The following is an 8715-nucleotide window of genomic DNA, read 5'->3' on the forward strand; positions in this document are numbered from 1 at the left end:
CTCTCCCAGTCGATCGAGGGATGATCAAAGTTCGGAGATGCCATATTTATGGAGACGAATGGCGGCTTATGGCGTGAATATCAACGAACTTCTGACACCATGTAACGAACTCAAGCAGACTCCATCGTGCCGGAAGCGGAAAGCGCGTTTATTGACGCGGTGATGATTCACTCGTGTCTGACGAATAAGCGCGTCCGATAAACCACAACAATGCAAATACAAGTCAGAATAATACGTTACAGGAAGTGTGTGCCGTGTGACTATACGTAAGCTCGTTGTACATGCAAATTGTGACTGTGTGTGAGCTCGCGGGGAATCACGGAATGCGTTTGATAAAGGGCTGCGAATCAGTTATAAATGTATCTTTAAATCGGAAATCAATCGAGCGGACGGAGCGGCAAATAATTTCCGTGCGATAAAATTGAAGTTCAGAGTACCATGATTGTGAATTATCAAGTTTGGGGATCGAAGATCGGAGCGACTAGTGACCAACCAGCGGTCGGGAAAATGATGCAACGAGCCGAACAATGGCTGCACCTTCGTGGGCAGCCAAAATTAAGGGCTCAGAGTGGAGATGCCGCACGCGGAGGAGCCGTGCAAGCTGGCATTGTGCCCGTGGTGGTGAGCATGGAGAATGCCGGCGAGAGCTCGCCCACTGTTCGATGAATTGGCTGGGACATTCGAGAGGAGCAGATTGGCACATTGGGGGAAACACGCATGCACAGGTGTGCGAAAGGCAACGCTGCACTCGGTCTGGGGTGCGGAGGATATGGAAGTGAATGTGACTGGAGGAGAAGGACGGTGCTGTCATGGTCGGATGGGACTGGCCTCATCCTGTGATGCGAAATGTGTCGTCATAGACCATGCGGCGAGCGTCGGATCCTTGCTGGCCTCGTGCTCCCTCGCTGACGCATGGGGCTCAGCGGGTACATGAGATTCAGATCGACCAAGACAAGAGTGCGTAGGGGGAGGTTGTTGAATTGTAAATTGTATTGATTGATATAATTGGATTGTGTTACGGGTCACGGGAAGGGTGTCGGATATTGCTTCAATAATAGAAAAGAATAATAATAATGATAATAATAATAAAAAATTCGTTAAATAATAGAATTGGGCGACTTGATGCAAAGTTTAAAGAGAATATTGATTTCTGCAATTTGTTGTTGTTGTTGTTGTTTTGTTGGTTGTTCCGGGGGACCCAGGAAAATAAACAGACTTCCGGTGTGGACCGGAAGGCCGAACATTAAGAGTCCTGCTTATGTTACAGTTACAGTATGCTGTGAATTTAATCCTGCGCCCTATACGGAGCGCTAAGTACAGTGTGCAGGGAGACGCAAGGACACGTGGTGCGGTTAATGACGTGTACGGTTATGTTATGGGTACGTATTACATCTCGGAGATGCCGAGTTTTAATGCACCTGATAATGGCTTTATGGTTGCGAATAAGTGTCATGCGCGCTGTGAAGATTGTGGTGACCATGCAATGGTGTGGTTGTGAATGGGAGAACCGTGTTTCTATGCGGCAGGATGTGCTTTGTAGAGTAGGCCTGCTTGTGAAAGAACATGGCTTGGAGCTGGAGGGGGTGTGCCCAGGTGCATTGTGGGATATCAACTTGCTGATTATGGAGGCTTGCTTTGCAGCCTTGTGTAATGAGAAGGATGCAAATTCACAATGAGGGCTGTCAAAGATGCAAGGGAGTTATGGCCATCTGTGATTTGAGTGGCTGCGTTATTTTGGCAAAACAAGCAAATTTTTTGCAAATTTTTTTTGGCAAGGCACGATTTGAGAAGGGAGATGTGTGGGTCTAACGTCCATCCAAAGGATGTAGCACACATTGTGAAGTTGCACATTGCTTGACAAGACATGGAATTTGGAAATGACGATGTCATGTCACGTGGGCTGCTGATTTCTGCATGAGGTTGGCAGAATTTGCCCTTTGTTGGCAAACGATTTTTGTTTGCATTTCATTTAATGAATGAGCTGGCAGGGAGACTGTGGGTGAGACTGCGCCAGTCTGGAGAGGTGGTGTCCTTTGGAGGTGAGTTGGAGGTGAGAAGATGAGAAGAAGTTCGAGTCTGATTGGGTTCTGGGGCTTGTGGTTCGCTTCTGTTGTCTGTCTGTCTGTCTGTGAATGGAAACTCAGAGGGTTGGGGCCGGACTTGAGCAGAACGCAGATGGAAATGTGAGTGGCACCTTGTGTCATTGTCAGAATGACAATGTTTATGAATTTGTGAAATAAGGAGGGGTAAGGATGAGTCTGGAAGAAGATCCGGTGGTGTGAGTAGTGGATGGAATTTGACCTTAAAGGGTGGTGGTGGTGCTAATTGCGCCGGGCAGTTGTGTTATGGTGTTGTGGTGTGCAATGTCATTGTGGAGAACACCGGGTGGCGAATGTGGAAATGTTAATCGGCCAGGATATTGCGGATCTCTGTTTTATGTTATGGCCTGGTTGTTGGCAATGACGTCATTAGGGCTGTGATTGTGGCGTCGCGGTTTCAATGGGGACGGCGCTTGGTCTGTTCTGTTTTTTTTGCGGTTTGGAGGCATTGTGGTTGCTGGGTAATAACAAAAGGGACATTGTTGGTGGTTGGCAGCTAGTGGTGGTGCGTCCGACAACCGGTAGGCGTGCTGGGTAAATGTTCACCACCTGAATGATAACGTGTTGCCTTTATGTGCAAAACTAATGAAAACTGTAAAAAAAAGTGTCCATTTGCAGGTGGCTTGGTTCTGATTGGGGGGCTTCGGGAGGAGGGACCGCCTCCAACCAAGGTGAGCTGGTCTACCAAGTGGTCACCACTGCCAGGTACTGTCGACCGCATACTGCGGTCGGTGGGATATGGAGGTAAAACCACCTGATACATGCATCACATTGTCAACAGAATGCAGCTGCACCCACACTGAGTCTTGACAGTAATACATATTAGAACAATTTTTTTTTTTTTGCAATGAAATAAATAAATTAAAAAAAGAAGGTGATTGGACACAGGATAGTGTTTTTTGGACGGGCTTTTGGCTGGGAATGTGGCACGTGTGTCGCAGGGACAGACGATTGGAGTTGGATGTGAGAATTATTTAATTGATTCTTCACAATTGAGTGATGTGGCCACAATTTCAACTAGTGCCTTTCTAGGTCATAGTAAATATTGGGATATTGATATTTCGTGATAAAAAGATATTGGGAAAAATATATTGGGATTCATAGTAGATATTGGGCAACTCTGGAGGATTGAAGTGGAGAGACCCAGGATTGGATTTAATTACAATTTTTGGAACGACTCATTTTCCGATTGGTGAGAAACGCCATGGATCCCTACACAATGTGGGACAGCCAGAGGCTGAAACAGGTGCAGGGAACAGGTGCATGATATGCTAAAAGTGGGACCCGGGCAGAGGCCGTGTGGATTGGAATGGATTGGAGTGATGTGTGTGGTGGCGACCACCGACTGGTGCCTGCTTAGTCGGGCTAGACATTTTGAAATACACAAGATATTTTGCTTTGTGAAATTGTAATTTGGGGTCCAGATGTAATTTTTTTGGTAGCTTTGGTAGCTTTGGCAGCAGGAGCCCATGTGTAAATTGGGCTAGGTTGTATTGTGCACAAGATTTGCAGAATTTACCCTTGATGACAAACTATTTGGCATGTTGGAGTATTAGTGTCGAGCTGTGATCAAAACGCTTGACCTCTGATTGAAATCTCAAAATGTTCAAATGAGATTTTGAACATTGGGGGTGGAACACGAATCTCAAAGAGGATGCGGACAGGTGCTTCAGGTGACGGATCGACAAGCAGAAGACAGTCTGGATCCAATGGGCATCTGTGGTAGCTGTACCTTTTGTAGTGGCTGAAGGAGAGAGAAAATTGGTTTGTTTAAAATAATCGTTGGAATAATGTTTTTTATTAGATGCTTGAAAAATTCTAATTGTGGTTGTTGTCCGAAGTTTTTTTGTTTTTCAGCAACGGGGATGCTACAAATGGCAGGTGGGTATCCTCAGAGACGCAACACCAATAGGCTGCTCAGGGAACACCTGCACTCGCCCAGGGTGCCAAACAACCCCAGCACACCATGTTGTACACCACCAGCACACAGATGCTGCTGCTAGTCATGATAGAAACACCGCTGGTACAGAGCGAAGCACTAACTTGCACCATCCTAACAAACAGAGATAGATTTATTTGATAACTGGAAGGGGATTTGATAACTTCGAAATATACTCAAACCACACCCCCGGCAAGAGGCTCGAGTGAGAAACGATGAAAACACATAATGGAAAGTGACAAGAGAAGTGGCAACAATTCAGAACAAGATTCAGTGCTGGTCATGCATGAAATTTAGATTTCGATTTAGATTCAAGATTCAAGGCCTCTAAATTCAATTTAGATTCAAGGCCTCTAAATTTGGATTTGGGATTGGTAGCGATTTAGGATGGATCGCAAGATTGGTTCAAAGGATGGACAGACACGATTGTTAAATGGTTGTTGACCGCACTTGCGATGGTAATTGGGGTAGTAATTTGGGGGTGGGGGGGGGGGGGCACTAATGAAAGCCTTTGTGCTTATGTGTGTAAAGAAATACTTTTCAGGATGGACGTTGAAGAAAGCGCTGGTGAAGACTATGGTTCTTTCCGTTGATCCGAACGAGTACATGGACGACGTGTCGTTATATAGCGATGATTGCTCTTCCCCAAACCTCTCCCAATTAGTATCGGCTAATTCCCCACCTATGTTTTCCCTTGTCCCAAATGAATGTGATTTTGAGGAATATGACAATTATGATTTAAATAAAATGAAATCCCATGTGGGTAGCTTTAGTAGCAGGACCTGTTTGTTCCTGTTTCTCTATATGTTTTGCGATGTCTAATCTCAATGCCAGCCTAATCCCCGGTGACCTAGCTTCGGGTCTGACTGTCCTTGGAGAGCCATTACAATTACAACATGGACGACCATGACGTGGAGATGCAGAGAAGGAAGAGGCCGGCCACGAGGGGCTGATTGGTGACAATCTCCCACCGCTAAATTAAGCATGGCAGGTGTAGCTTTGTCCCGGTTTTCCTAAATCTTGCGTACTCAGTCCAACGATTGAGGTTGTCGAAGGCAAGATTCCTACGCCGGGCCAAGGGTGAGCTGGAGATTTCCTCTGGCGCTCATGAGCGTACAGAGGCGGGACTACAGGGTACAAAGAAATGCCTACATGCTGACATTAAAATAGTCTCTGATACATTGTCTCAATAGAGCCAAGAGGAGGGTGTTGTGGGGCATTGTGCCATTACATGATGGCAATTTGCTTTAGTAGTTAGTTTCACTTTGTATTGAAAACGAAATAATTATCCAGGATCAGCTGAGAACAGCTCTTCTCTGATTAAAGTCTGTAGCCAGGGCTTTGATTAGCAATTCGGGCCGATAGGATAGGGGATAAAAGCCTGGAGCCTGGTCTCATTTGTAATTCAGGCCGTTAAGGACAAGATGAGCGATCCAAATCCTTTATTCCTTTGAAACTGCCTTTGTCTCACTGGGAAATAATCTGATTCAGGTTTTGTATTTAAACTCAACTCATGGCATGGTGGAGTCAGATGTTTGGGGATTCTGAAGGTTTCCTGAGTCCTTCTCTTTCCTGAGCATCTCTGCGATCGTGTACTTTGTATATTAATAAATTTTGTTACTCTTCTTCTTCATCGTGGTGGACATTGGTTTCATTCACTAACACCAGTACAACAAAAGGGGTAGTACGACTCTGCTTATTATGCCTTAAGCATATTCATCCGGACAAGGAGTAAGGACAGCACTTGTGAAGGAATGTACTTCAACCACACACCCTTCTCTTTCCTTACTTGTCTCATCCACCTTTCCATCCATGCATACATCCCTCTCTCTTTTCTGTAATTTTAGGTGTTAATCTATTTTTTTCCAATAATCACTGGCAAATTGTTCCACATATCCATTGAATAGGTTTGTCTCAATGTTATTTGTGTCATTCCCATATACGTACATTAATTTTGCCATTGCTAACTGTTACGGGGTCCCCCCCCTAACCTCTGGTCTCGGTGGACCTCCGAACCCCGAGAGGGTCCCCGGCAGAAGACGTTTTATCCTTGGTTGAAACCCAGCAAGTAATGTCCCTCAATGGAACCAGCAAATGAAACAGTCGAATCAATGACGCAACCACACCAGGTTATAAACAAACCATAATATATTATAAATCACACACCAAGAATCATGACCCAATCAGTACAGCACTTCACAATATAGTTCCTATCTACAGGTGGCGCCACCTTACCGAGCCCCTTAACCCCCAAACTCACGGCCCATGCCCCAATGTCTCTGGACTCCTCCAAGGCGACGTCGGTTCGCTCCAGCGATCGTGGAATCAATTTCCGATTCCAATCTGGGGAAGCGGAGTCGATCGAACCAACCCGCAGGCCACGTGGTCCAATCTCCAGCACGATGGCGGTAGAATGGGAAATCTCCCCAAAGACGATTTCTGGTACGTACCCAGTGGCGGTTCAATCCGCGAGTCTCCTCAATAACCCTCCCAAGCCACTGACTTGTACAGCCGTCCCCAGCAGCCCGCCGGAGAGTAACGCCTGGTCGACGCGCCGCAAAAACCCGGTCACTGCCGGTGATGCGCGTGGCGAAGATGGCGGTCGGCTTTCTCTTGCACCTGGGTTGGGAGGTGAGGATACTCGGCAACCTCAACGAGGATACCCGACTACACAGGCGCCGCAGCAATTCGGCGATCTATCGCGCGGACTTCTTTTCAAAGAGGCAAAGTTCCCTTGTCCTGCACGTTCGACTGCTCGGTCTGGAGCTGCAATCAGAACACGTCTCCTCACGACCTTCCCCGCTTCTCCTCCTCCTCTCCCTTCTCTCTTCCGGGTCACGATCCGATTTCCGGCAACCTTTTACCCGGAGCGCTTTTAACCCTTTTAACCACAATAAGCATTATCAACATCCGCATCATCAATAAGCAGGAAGCATCAACCCTGATAACAAGAACCACCATTATTAGGGCCGGTAAACGTAACACTTCCCCCCCTCAAGAAAGAAAGTTTGAACATAGGGAAAACTTTTGTTGTAGGCAAAATTCTTTACACAAACGAAAGTAAGCTCACCCCCAGATCATCAAGTCCTGTGAGCAACAACAATCCATAGTTCCCAAAAATAAAGCAACAATATTCGACACAACCCACAGAGATTTCCAAAGTTAATTCCCTCTGGACAAAGCATCAGCTACGACATTGTCCCTGCCCTTTACGTGCTCAATTTCCCAGTTGAACTCTCTTGACTGTTGCGTTTCCCTGTCTTTTACCAATCGCACTTCCACAAGTGGCCCATATCTGTTGAAGACAGAGGTCAGAACTTCTTCCTCTGTTTTGAAGTTCAGTCCCCTGACAAATAACTTGGTACTTTTGTCGCCATCCCGAGCTGGTGTGGTGTTATTTCCCTGCTGGGCTCTTTACCAACCCTTGGGTTACCATAAACTTGACCCCCGGCCAAATCATTCCCGATAACCACAGATACTCCCTCTACAGGAAGCATGGCTTGTAAACCGACGGTGACCGGTCCTGACACAAAATCAGACTCTAAATGGATGACATGAAGTGGAGCACTAACACAGCCACCAATCCCCTGTAAACGAACACTATCCCCCGTTGCCGTCTCCTCGGACCATGGCAAGATGCCTTCAAGCATTAAAGATTGATGTGCTCCTGTGTCCTTCAATATCCTAACCGGTCTCCGGTTAGTCGAGGCTCCATCCAGTGACACAAACCCCTCGGAAATAAATGGTCGGTAACCCTTTTGAGGGCGATTTCTCACAATGGCCATCGCATTTGCCATACTAGTCGAACTCCGCTCCTGATTTTCCTCTCCCAGAGCATGACAGTTGGACCTCCAGTGTCCAGGTTTATGGCAAAAAGTGCAAGTCGGCCCGGAGGAGAACCTCGTGGTCTGCCAAGGCACGGGGGCGGCGGTCTGCCTCGAGTCCCCCGGACGATAGGTCTGTCTTGGAACCGCAGTCTTCTGATTTCTAGAAGTCGAGGTGTCAAAGTGGACCTCCTTTTCATCCCGAGGCCGCCCCCATGGATTCTCATTCTCCGCCCCTGATGTACCATAGCTCCCCTGGCTAGGCCTGGGCGAGAAGTTTGGTTTGTGGAACCCCATCCTGTGTGTTAAGGCATAGTCATCTGCCATGGTGGCTGCCTCATACAACTTTGGTACTTTCCTTTCCTCCAGATGAACTTTAATGTCCTCGTGGACACTGTTGAAATTCCTCCACCAGGATCAATTGTCGCAATAGTTCGAAGTCTTTCCCCACTCCTTTTGAATCACACCACCTATCAAACATGGTTTCCTTCACTCTGGCAAATTCCACATGGGTCTCACTCTCCCTCCTCCTGGCATTCTGGAATTTTTGCCGGTAAGCTTCCGGGACCAATTCATAAGCTTTGAGAATGTGTTTCTTCAATACCTCATAATCTGCACATTGGTCAATCGGTAAAGCCGAATAAATCTCTTGAGCTTTACCCACCAGAACACTTTGCACTAGTATGGACCAGTACTCCTCAGGCCAGTTTAACTGTCGAGCCACTTTCTCAAAGTGTGGAAAAAACTTGGCTACCTCCTTTTCATTGAAGGGTGGGACCAGCCTCACATGTCTGCCAACATCCCAGGTGTTCTGACTAGGTGTCGAACCAGTCAGCAGGGATGGTACCTCTCC

The 8715-nt window shown here is 46.9% G+C and overlaps 1 long non-coding RNA gene across 1 annotated transcript; it reads left to right on the plus strand.

Annotated features, from left to right (window-relative positions):
- Window positions 1-970: 970 nt before the first annotated feature.
- LOC144891804 (uncharacterized) lies at window positions 971-5669 on the plus strand. Its single transcript, XR_013623184.1, has 2 exons — window positions 971-1379; window positions 2718-5669. It is a non-coding gene; the product is annotated as an uncharacterized LOC144891804 (long non-coding RNA).
- The last annotated feature ends 3046 nt before the right edge of the window (window positions 5670-8715 follow it).

The sequence above is a fragment of the Myxine glutinosa genome, chromosome 4 (genome assembly GCF_964187855.1).
Source record: "Myxine glutinosa chromosome 4, kmMyxGlut1.1, whole genome shotgun sequence".
Taxonomy (NCBI): Eukaryota; Metazoa; Chordata; class Myxini; order Myxiniformes; family Myxinidae; genus Myxine; species Myxine glutinosa.